We start from the raw sequence: 11424 nt of genomic DNA, 5'->3' as shown, positions 1-11424 counted from the left end.
ATGGTGACATATTGAAGAGCCCCTACAGTTTGATGGTATTTGATCGGGTCACTAAATGGAGAACTGTCCCAAAGAGACAGATTCAAAGTACTGGTGATGCGAGATGGAACCAATTTAGAATTAGATAGACATATCCTTTCCAGTAGCTCGTTAATGTACTTACTTTGTGATGACGTAATATCTTTTCCCTTGGGAATAATCTTGATGCCCATAAAATAAGAGAGAGGCCCCATATCCTAAACTATAAAAGAGGTGCTTAGGCTTTATATTACCGGATTAATAGCAACATCGTTGTTACCAGTCAAGATTATGTCATCAACATAAGCCAGCATACACATGAGTGTACCCTGATATGAGTATATGAACAGAGAGGGATCAGTGTTGGACCCTTGAAAACTAAGAGCACGTATGGTTGTGGACAACCAATGAAACCAGGCCCAAGGTGCTTGTTTAAGGCCGCCTAGTGACTTATGACGAATACATACATGATCTGGTTTGGTTGGATCAACAATGCTTACAGGTTGTTGCAAGTAAACGTTTTCCTGCAAATTACCATACAAAAATGCATTTTGGGTATCCAATTGTCTGAGAGACCATTGTTTTGTGACTGCAAGAGATAAACTAACTCGAATAGTAGTGGATTTAACCACATGACGAAAAGTATCATGATAATCAATCTATAGTTGTTCGTGAAAGCCCTTGGCAACAAGACAAGCCTTGTAAAGTTCAATTGTCTCGGATTGGTCTCATTTAATTTTATACACCCATTTGCAATCAATTATGTTAGTGTTAAGGGTGAGAGGAACCAAAGTCTATGTATTGTTTCTTATAAGGGTTGAATACTCTTCACACATGGCTTTTTGCCAGTGAGGTTCATTTAGCAATGGCGAAAGAGGGTGGTTCGGTTTCAGAAGGAATAGAAGTATGAAAGTTTGTAGAGGTGAAATGGAACAGTTTTTTTGGGTTAGGTCGTAAATTAGAGCGATGAGTGCATTGAGGCTGTTAGGTAGGAGGAGGAGCGGGTTCAGTTGCATGGGTTTTGGCAGCCGTAGGCTTAGGTGTCGTGGTGGAAGTAGCCGGTTGTTTTGGGCAGCGGTTCTAAGTTCCAAGGAGTGGAGAGGTAATGTTGTAGGAGGTGTTTTCATGAGGAATAAGAGTGGTTGTGGAAGAGGATGGAAACAGGACTAACATAAGGGGTTGGAGAGAGATCAATGGAAGGATCAGTAAGATAAGAAGAGACATATGGGGATTATGTAGAAGTAGATGTTGGTGTTGTGCAGGATTTAGTTCATGAAATGTGAAACGGGTAGGAAAGTTTGTTGAAACGCACATGACGTGCAATCTAGAGGCATTCAGTGGAAGGATCAAAACACTGATAGCCATAGTGGTAAGTGCTCTACCCCTAAAAAACACATGAAGTAGACTGAAAATCAATCTTATGTTTGTTGTAAGGACGAAGATGAGGATAACATTGAGAATCAAAAACCCTTAGGAAGGAAAAATCAGATTTATGGTGGAAAACTTATTCAAAAGGAGAGATGTTGGAGTTAGTTCTGGAGGGCATTCAATCGATAAGATAGACAATTGTGTCAAAGGAAAAATGCCAAAAACTGTGAGGCGCATTAGATTGAGCTAAAAATGTAGCACCTGGTTCTTGGTACGTATTTCTTTCTAAGTATTTTGCATTTTTGGCCTTAGAATCGGCAAGTTGAAGGGCCAACTCGCCGAGTAGAAGCGGGACGGGACGCGGGATTTAAGTGATGGACTCGGCGAATTAGGTTCCAGACTCGGCGAGTAGACGTTGTCTGGACAAAAACCCTAATCCAAGGGTTTGCACCCTATTTAAACAATGTTATGTCATCCAAGACGTCCCTTATGCTCCCAGAACACCTCTCATTGAAACTATGACAACCCGATATTTCAATTCTATGTAATGACCTAAAAGTCAAGTATTGTAACCACTTTTGTGATAATGAAATTAGCTTCGAAAATAAAATGTCCAAAAAGTTTCTATTTAATTACCTACTATGTTTGATGTCATTAAACCATGATCGTACGTAAAAAGAACGCCCAAATCCGACTTCGTATATTGAAGTTATGATTTTTACAAGTTCGGCTTAGCGACAGACAGCTAAAAACTCGAATCGGAGATCGAACGACTTTTGACCGGAATGACCTAAATGAGAATCGAAGGTCTCGACAATGGTATTTCAGCGGTAAAAAGTCTGGCAAAAACAGACGTCAGATAAAGAAGTTATGAATTTCTAACGAAATTCTCTTAACGCGACCTTTTAAAAATAAATAATAAAAATAATTTCAAAATTTGCTGACGGAATCTAAACGAAAGCTGTAGAGCGTAGTCTCACCTACGCGTGGATATAAAGAACATCGAAAACGGAGTTCGTATGAAGAAGATATGAATTTTAGAAGTTTACTAAATAAATAAAATATAAATTTTATTATTTAACCTTGGTATTATCCGAAGGCGAGTCATCAGATAGGGCCGAGTTACGCCCAGCGTAAGCTCGTACGCCCAACGTACTCAAGGCCTTGGCCTCGGATCGTCCATGTCTCGCCCTATGCGAAGCTACACCCATCGCATCCGAACTTTGAGGCAGTCGAGAATCCGGTCATGCGTGACGCACGCGTACGCCCAGCGTACCGAGGCGGTTCCCACCCCCTATAAAAGGGATGCGAGGGTTCTGAAGAAAAGGGTCATTCTCTCTCACTTCTCTTGCGTTGTTACCTTGTTTTCCGTGCCTGTGCTAACCCGAATCCCCGGTCACTTTGCTCAAGTCCCGAAGGTCGTTTGTACTCCCGAGATTCCCGAGAATCCCGAGAAAATCCGTTTTCCCGAGAAGAAATTATGCCCGGTTTTCATCTCGCCTTTCTTCGATCTTTCAAGTAAGTTCATACCCCTTAATTAACCCTTTTAAATATTCTATAAATGCTTTTATATGCTTTCAAGAGGGGGGGGGGGGGGGAATACAAGTAAAACACCCGATTATTATCGTGTGTTATATAAAGTTTTATTATACACTTGTATTCAACAGAATCATATGTGATTTATAAACTTTATAGGGAACTTTCGTATGTAAAATATATCACGATAACATTATATCTTTTGAAACGAAAAATGTTGTTATATAGGTATAAATTAAACACTCTGTTTTAGATTGCATGTATATGTGTCCAACTTAGACACTATAAAAATCTATACTTTCATAACAAGGGATTCATTTTCTAGGGATTTCTAAACAAACGAGACACACTTTTAGAAAGCTATAATAGGTATAGTTTTACGACACTATGATTAAGACCCGATATATGTAATCGGATTTGGGAAAAATATAGCATGATCAACTATATTTGTCCGAGATCGGACCAATATATATCGAGGATTGCTCGTAGTAAACAACAAGTCAAAACATACCAAAACATCACGAGAATCAAACACACGAATTTAAATACTATAGGAGTATTTATTACTTAGAATAGCTTAACATACCTGTTTAGTCTTACATGTTCCAAACATTATTTGATTCTTATAAACTCTATTCTCGTACAGTCAAAATGGAGGGATTTCACCACCCCGGCGACCCCTACTATCCCAACCAAGGCAACGGGGGATGGATCGAAGAGGATCCCGAGGAGGACGAAGAACCCATAGAATTGGATGATTACTTCGGTACCGACTCAAAGCCGGAAGTGATCAACCCACCACCCGCACAACCTCCCGTCTTCGTAAGGAACTTTCAAGGACCGACTCCCGTCTGTGGAAGTCACCTCCATCATTGGAGCCAACAAAAAAACCTACGCCCTCCCTACGGCATGTGCCGAGACTTCTACGATGTCCGCGACGGAGGTTCGGCTGATCGGGCACTCCCAGTAATGGTGGGCAAACTAGCCAATCAGTCTTACCAATCCGGAGTTCAAGCTAGCCGGATTCGGGATGTCAACGTGGAAGTACAGGTTCACACTTCTGGCATCCGTAGGCTGGACAGAATTTAGGACAATGCCCAACTCCAGACCGAGGCATTCCAAGCACAAATGATTGCAGCCCTCGCCGAATTAAGGGAACAACAAGCCGCCTTTGATAGGCGTCTAATGGAATCGAAGCAATCGGATGCGGAGTCAAGCTCCAAGCGCAACCTACGTCGCAAGTAGTGCTTGCCAAAATCTCAAATTTTGTTATAAGTTAGGACCTCGGCTAAAAGTTTTTAAGTTTCTTAAACTTTGTAACCAGAGACCCTTATAGGGGTCAAATTTTCGTGATCATTGTATCAACTGTTATATTAATATAAATGGCACTATTATTACTACGTGGGGTATTTCATTCAATCCTTAAAAAGTTATGGAAAAACCAAATGCTTGTTTCATATTTTTAGTCTTACAAATAACTTTCATTCTTCTATTTTGAGACTCGTACTATCATATGTTGTTGGGCTATAGCAATTTAGTTTATGAGACACATACAGTTTCTATGCTATGGAATTCTTATCTTTATCTTGTCAACCTATAGTTGAAGGATGCCTCCGTGTAGGAACCCAAGACAAAATAACGGTGGGGAAGCACCTATACCACCACCACCTCCACCTCCTCAATTTGATGATGTCATGTTCCAAGCAGCAGTCACCGCAGCTGTAGCAGCTGCCATGTCACATATCAATAACTCGAGTACTACTGGCTCGGGAACTGGCACACACCCATCCAACCATGGCGAGAGTCATGGGCAATCCCGAGAATGCACCTATAAGGACTTTACTAATGCCAAACCCCGGATGTTTAATGGAAATGGTGGTGTGATGACTCTGAGGCAGTGCATCGAAAGGACAGAATCAGTCTTTGAAATATGCTTCTGTCCCGAGCACAGCAAAGTCAAGTTTGCAACCTTCACACTTACTGATAGGGCTTTAACTTGGTGGAATGACCACGTTAAGGTACTTACCCTGATAGTGGCAAACTCCATAAGCTGGGAGAGCTTAAAAATCATGTTGATGAGAGAATACTGTCCACGAGGAGAGATTCAAAAACTCGAGCACGAACTCAGGACTCTTGGAATGATTGGTACCGACATAGCAACTTATACCAACAGATTTTGCGATCTGGCAATCCTTTGCCCAGATATGATTGCTCCTAAGAGCAAGAAAATAGAGAGATACATTTGGAGACTGTCGCCCCAAATTCGATCAAGCGTGTTAGGTTCAAAACCTGACACTTTTGAAAGTGCCAAGGAACTAGCACAATCTCTTGTTGATTACGGAGGTCATCAAAACTCAACGGTTTCTACACCAGAACCATAAAAAGGAAACAACAACAACAATAACAGGAAGAGAGTATGGAATAAAGGGAAGGGTGGGTTTTCCCAGGAATCCGCGAAGAAACAACAACTGGTTTCAGTGAATGCTGCTACTGTACCTACTACTGTTCCTACAAATGCCTACCCAACAAAGCCTTATGGGGGTAACCTTCCAAACTACACCAAATGCACTTATCACCATCATGGACCTTGTCAGGAAATGCGGTGCTCCAACTGCAACAGAAAGGGACACACTGTCCGTTTCTGCAAGGATCCCGCGAAGCCGATCACTCAAGTTCCCAGCGCGGGTGTAGGCCAAACTTTCTACGGTTGTGGCGAGGTGGGCCACTACAAGAGAAACTGCCCAAAGGCAGCAAATACCGGCGGGGTGGGACGAGTTTTGGCTATACGCCACGATGAAGCCGTAGCTGATCCGACTGTAGTTGCTGATATGTTCCTTCTCGATAATTCATATGCATGCATATTATTCGATAGTGGAGCGGAGAGAAGCTTCGTGAGTCAAAACTTTATCCACTTACTTAAACATAAACCTAGCAAGTTAGAAAAATCATTCACTGTAGAGATGGCAAATGGAAAAACGGAAAACACTAACTGCATATACATGGACTGTATGTTAACTTTAGACGGTCATTCTTTCCCAATCAACCTCATGCCGGTCCAAATTAAAAGTTTCTACGTCATAGTCGGCATGGATTGGTTAAGTCTTCTTCGCGCCAACATCATGTGCTTTAAGTAATCAGTTCGTCTTAGTCTTCCTAACAACGAAACATTAGTGATTTACGGCGACAAATCAAGTACAAACCTTCGCATCATTTCGTGCATCCAAGCTCGAAAGTGTTTGCGGAAGGACTGTCATGCATTTCTTGCGCACATCGTCGATACGAGTCAGGAACTAAGAGACATCAAGAGTATTCCTGAAGTACGCGACTTTCCCGATATCTTTCCAGAAGAACTACCAGGATTACCACCACAACGCCAAGTCGAATTCAGAATCGACTTAGTTCTAGGGGCTACCCCGGTAGCGAAATCGCCTTATCGCCTAGCACCAGCAGAGATGCAAGAACTTTCCAGTCAGCTTAACGAACTCCATCAAAAAGGATTCATTAGACCAATTTTCTCACCTTGGGGAGCACCGGTTCTGTTTGTAAAGAAGAAAGACGGATCGTTTCGCATGTGCATCGACTACAGAGAACTAAACAAACTTACTGTCAAAAATCGTTATCCTCTACCCCGCATTGACGACGTATTTGATCAACTTCAAGTAGCAAACTACTTCTCAAAGATAGATCTATGATCCGGATATCACCAATTACGAGTACTAAAGGGGGATATTCCCAAGACAGCCTTCCGAACTCGTTATGGACACTACGAATTTGTAGTGATGCCGTTTGGATTAACCAACGCACCAGCAGTATTTATGGACCTAATGAATAGGGTGTGCCGTCCTTACTTAGATCTGTTCGTCATCGTCTTCATCGATGATATACTTATCTACTCTCTAAGTAAGGAAGAGCATAGTCAGCACCTACGAAAAGTCTTAGAAACATTGCGATCTGAGAAGCTCTATGCGAAGTTCTCTAAATGCGAATTTTGAATTCGAAGAGTCGAATTTTTGGGCCATGTTGTTAGCGAGAAGGGGATACATGTGGACCCCTCCAAAATTAAGGTCATTGAGAACTGGTCGGCACCAAAGACACCTACAGAGATTCATCAATTTCTAGGTCTCGATGGCTACTATCACAGATTCATAAAGAACTTCTCTAGCATTGCGAAACCTCTTACTACATTAACCTAGAAAGGTGTGGCCTTTGACTGGGAAGTGAAACAAGAGAAGGCGTTCCAAACACTGAAACAGGCCTTGTGCACCGCACCGATACTATCCCTTCCCGAAGGGATAGAAGATTTTCTAGTGTATTGCGATGCATCAAACCAAGGACTTGGTTGTGTTCTTATGCAGAGAGGGAAGGTTATTGCTTATGCCTCCCAACAGCTTAAGACACACGAAGTGAACTATACGACACACGATCTTGAGTTAGGAGCAGTAGTATTTGCTCTAAAGATCTGGAGACACTACTTGTATGGAACCAAGAGTACTATATTCACCGATCACAAGAGCCTTCAACACATTTTTGATCAGAAGGAGCTTAACATGCGACAACGACAATGGGTCGAGTTACTCAATGACTACGAATGTGAAATTCGTTATCATCCTGGCAAGGCCAACGTGGTAGCTGACGCCCTCAGTCGAAAAGAATACACTGGGCGGAGAGTCAAATCTCTGACTATGACTATCTATTCCCACTTATCCACACAAATTAAGGAGGCTCAACTGGAAGCATTACAACCTGAAAATGTGGCGGGTGAATCCCTAAGAGGAATGGAAAAGAATCTAGAAATCAAGGGTGGCAGAGCATATTATCTCATAGATCGAATCTGGACACCGAAACATGGTGGTTTTAGATACGTAGTCATGACCGAAGCACACAACATGAGATATTCCGTTCACCCAGGTTCAGATAAAATGTATCTAGATCTTAAGAAACTGTACTGGTGGCCTAACATGAAAGCAGAAATTGCTACCTTCGTAAGTAAATGCCTTACTTGCGCTAAGGTTAAGGTCGAGTATCAGAAACCGTCAGGATTACTGCAACAGTCGGAGATCCTGAAATGGAAATGGGAACAAATTACTATGGACTTCGTAACCAAGTTGCCCAATACGAAGAGTGGACTCGATACCATATGGGTCATCGTCGACCGATTGACCAAATCCGCGCATTTCCTACCAATCATGGAGACTGACAAGATGGAAAAGCTTACAAGAACTTATTTAAGGGTAATAGTGCGACTTCATGGTGTTCCGATATCCATTATCTCCGATAGAGATAGTAGATTCACTTCAAGATTCTGGCAGACACTACAAAGTTCCTTGGGGACTAGGCTAGACATGAGTACATCCTACCACCCACAAACAGACGGGCAAAGTGAGAGAACAATACAAACTTTGGAAGATATGCTGAGAGCCTGTGTGATTGACTTTGGAAAAGCATGGGATGTCCATTTACCCCTTGTCGAATTTTCATACAACAATAGTTATCATACAAGCATAAAGGCTGCTCCATTTGAAGCCCTTTATGGTCGAAAGTGCAGGTCCCCTCTGTGCTGGAGGGAAGTTGGCGACACCCAGTTAGCTAAAGGACGAGTTCCTGAAAGCACTCTCTGATGGGTTTTAGCCATAAGAACTTTCCTATGTGCGCATGCAAAACCCTAATGCTTGGATATAGGCTTTCTAATAAACATGCTTTGAATCCAAGACTTCTAATTACTAATTAGGTTAAATAACAACATTGAAACAGATCTAGAATCATACCTTTGAGTTCCTTGTTGATCTTGAGGTCTTGGAGCTTCTAGAGTCACAAATGTCACTCCTCTAATGGCTTACAAACACCAAAGCAAGAAGGATGATTTAGGAGAGAGGAGAGGGGAGGAATTTCGACCAGAGGTTCCTTACTTTAGGTCAAGTGTCGAATTCCATCAGCCATAGGGTCTATTTATACTTGTAGACTCCTTAAGGATTACAGATAAGTCCCTATCAGATAATCTTCTCTTAAGGCTATCCAAATCCATTCCTAGATAACTCATATGGACGATTTTAGCTATCCTAAATCTCTTAGAATTCGTCCAAAGCATATCCCAATGGATTTACAGTCTAAAGCTTAACTATCAAACAATTGACAGTTTATACCCCTTTATTTAATTAATCTCTTTAAGTCATCAAATTAATTCTAATTAATTCTATGACTTATATTAATCAAATAACAAATATATTATTCATTATATTATTCTCATAATATATTAATAATATTTACTCTCTCTCTTAATAAATCATCCTATCAAGTTGCTATGGTGAAGGCAACCCAAAAGGACCATGCACAACCGGGTCAAGTACTTGCCCAATATAGTTGCAGCCTTAGACACTATTCCAACAGTCTCCCACTTGGATAAGTCTAGTAACTATACAAGTGCAATTCGGTTTGCAATCGTAGCTCTCAAAGACGTTGTCAACTCTGATCTAATCAATCTTGTCCTTTAGATAAGGGAACGTACAGTCCTCTGTTAGATATCATGCTGACAATCCTATGGAATGGTTAGTCAAGCATTTAGGTTTCTCGATCTCTGATTTATTTGACATAGAACTTAATCGAACACATCAATTCAGTTCTGACCGGGCCCGACACATAAGTCAAATCAAATCATCGAGCGGCCGAGATATCGCTTTTTCCCTCTTAGAGAAAAGTTACAGATAAACTTCGACTTATATGCATTTACTTATTCATTAACTAACTATACACAACAATACGTTTTATAACACCAAGTTACTGATGCGTTTTCGTATTATCAATGTACAATCAATTAACAAATAATAAACCATATATCTAGGTTTTAAGACTATATGATATTATCATCTTGCGATCACCTTTTATATCGTATTCCATAAGGTGATTCCAGCAAGTGCGGGTTTATTCCAATGCTCAAAACTAGTTCATAAGCACTCATGAACATTGTAGCAATCTTTTGCTATGTCTAACACCATTTAGACATTCTACACATCAATTCATGACAATCTTCATTCATATCTACTCCCAACATATGAACGATTGTGGACCATTTGAACAATTCGATTATTCCTAATAAACTCAATTATTCTGGAAGTCAAAACATGCAAAGTGAAACAATAGCTAAACGATTAACATAAGATAGTAACATTACTCATAAATAAAACTCCTTTATTTAATCATCAAATGTCAATTACATTTATCTATTACACGTTTCTAATACTATCTAATTTATGCTAATATCATCCTTCAGCCCAATGCTCCTAGCATGCTGCAAGTGCTTAACCCTACTCAGTCCCTTCGTAAGCGGATCTGCTGGGTTATCTTCTGATGATATCCTCTTCACTACGAGTTGTCCTTCTTCTACACGATGTCTAATGAAGTGATACTTTCTGTCGATATGTCTTGATCTACCATGATCCCTCGGTTCCTTGGTCAAGGCAACCGCTCCTTCGTTATCACAGAAAATCTCCATTGGCTCCTTTATGGCAGGTACAACTCCAAGATCACCGATGAAGTTCTTTAGCCATATTTCCTCCTTCGACGCTTCGCTCGCTGCAATGTATTCTGATTCGCACGTTGAATCAGCTACGGTTTCCTGTTTGGAACTCTTCCATGTCACCGCTCCTCTGTTTAGGGTAAAGACCCAGCCCGACTGCGAACGGTAGTTGTCCCTGTCGGTCTGAAAGCTGGCGTCACTATACCCTCGCACCTTCAAGTCATCACTCCCTCCGAGGACTAAGAACCATTCCTTCGTCCTCCGAAGGTACTTAAGGATGTTTTTCACCGCAATCCAATGTGCTTTGCCAGGATTCCCTTGATATCTGCTAACCATGCTCAAAGAGAAGGCTACATCAGGGCGAGTACAAGTAATAGCGTACATGATTGAGCCAACTGCAGAAGCGTATGGTACTCGGCTCATCTCCGCTATCTCAGCTTCGGTACTCGGACTTTGAGTCTTACTCAATTTGGCATTACTTTGTATCGGTAGTTCTCACTTCTTTGAGTTTTCCATACTAAAACGTTTTAGTACCTTCTCTAAGTAAGTATTCTGACTAAGTCCAATTAGTGTCTTACTTCTTTCTCTTACTATCCTTATTCCCAAAATGTAAGAAGCCTCTCCGAGGTCCTTTATAGCGAAGCACTTCCCGAGCCAGGACTTAACGTCCTACAGAGTCGGGATGTCGTTTCCTATGAGTAATATGTCATCGACATATAGAACGAGGAAGCTTACTATACTCCAACTGGCTTTGACATATACACAAGATTCGTCTTCGCTTCGTACAAATCCAAACTCTTTGACTTTCTCATCGAAACAAAGATTCCATCTGCGAGACGCTTGCTTAAGTCCATAAAAGGACTTCTCAAGCTAACACACTCTATCCGGATGCTTCGGATCCACAAACCCCTCTGGCTGAGCCATGTAAACATCCCCAGCCAACTTTCCGTTAAGGAAAGCGGTCTTGACATCCATTTGCCAAATCTCATAAT

Source organism: Lactuca sativa, chromosome 9, assembly GCF_002870075.4.
Source record: "Lactuca sativa cultivar Salinas chromosome 9, Lsat_Salinas_v11, whole genome shotgun sequence".
Classification (NCBI taxonomy): Eukaryota; Viridiplantae; Streptophyta; class Magnoliopsida; order Asterales; family Asteraceae; genus Lactuca; species Lactuca sativa.
Note: the sequence above shows the minus strand (reverse complement) of the source record.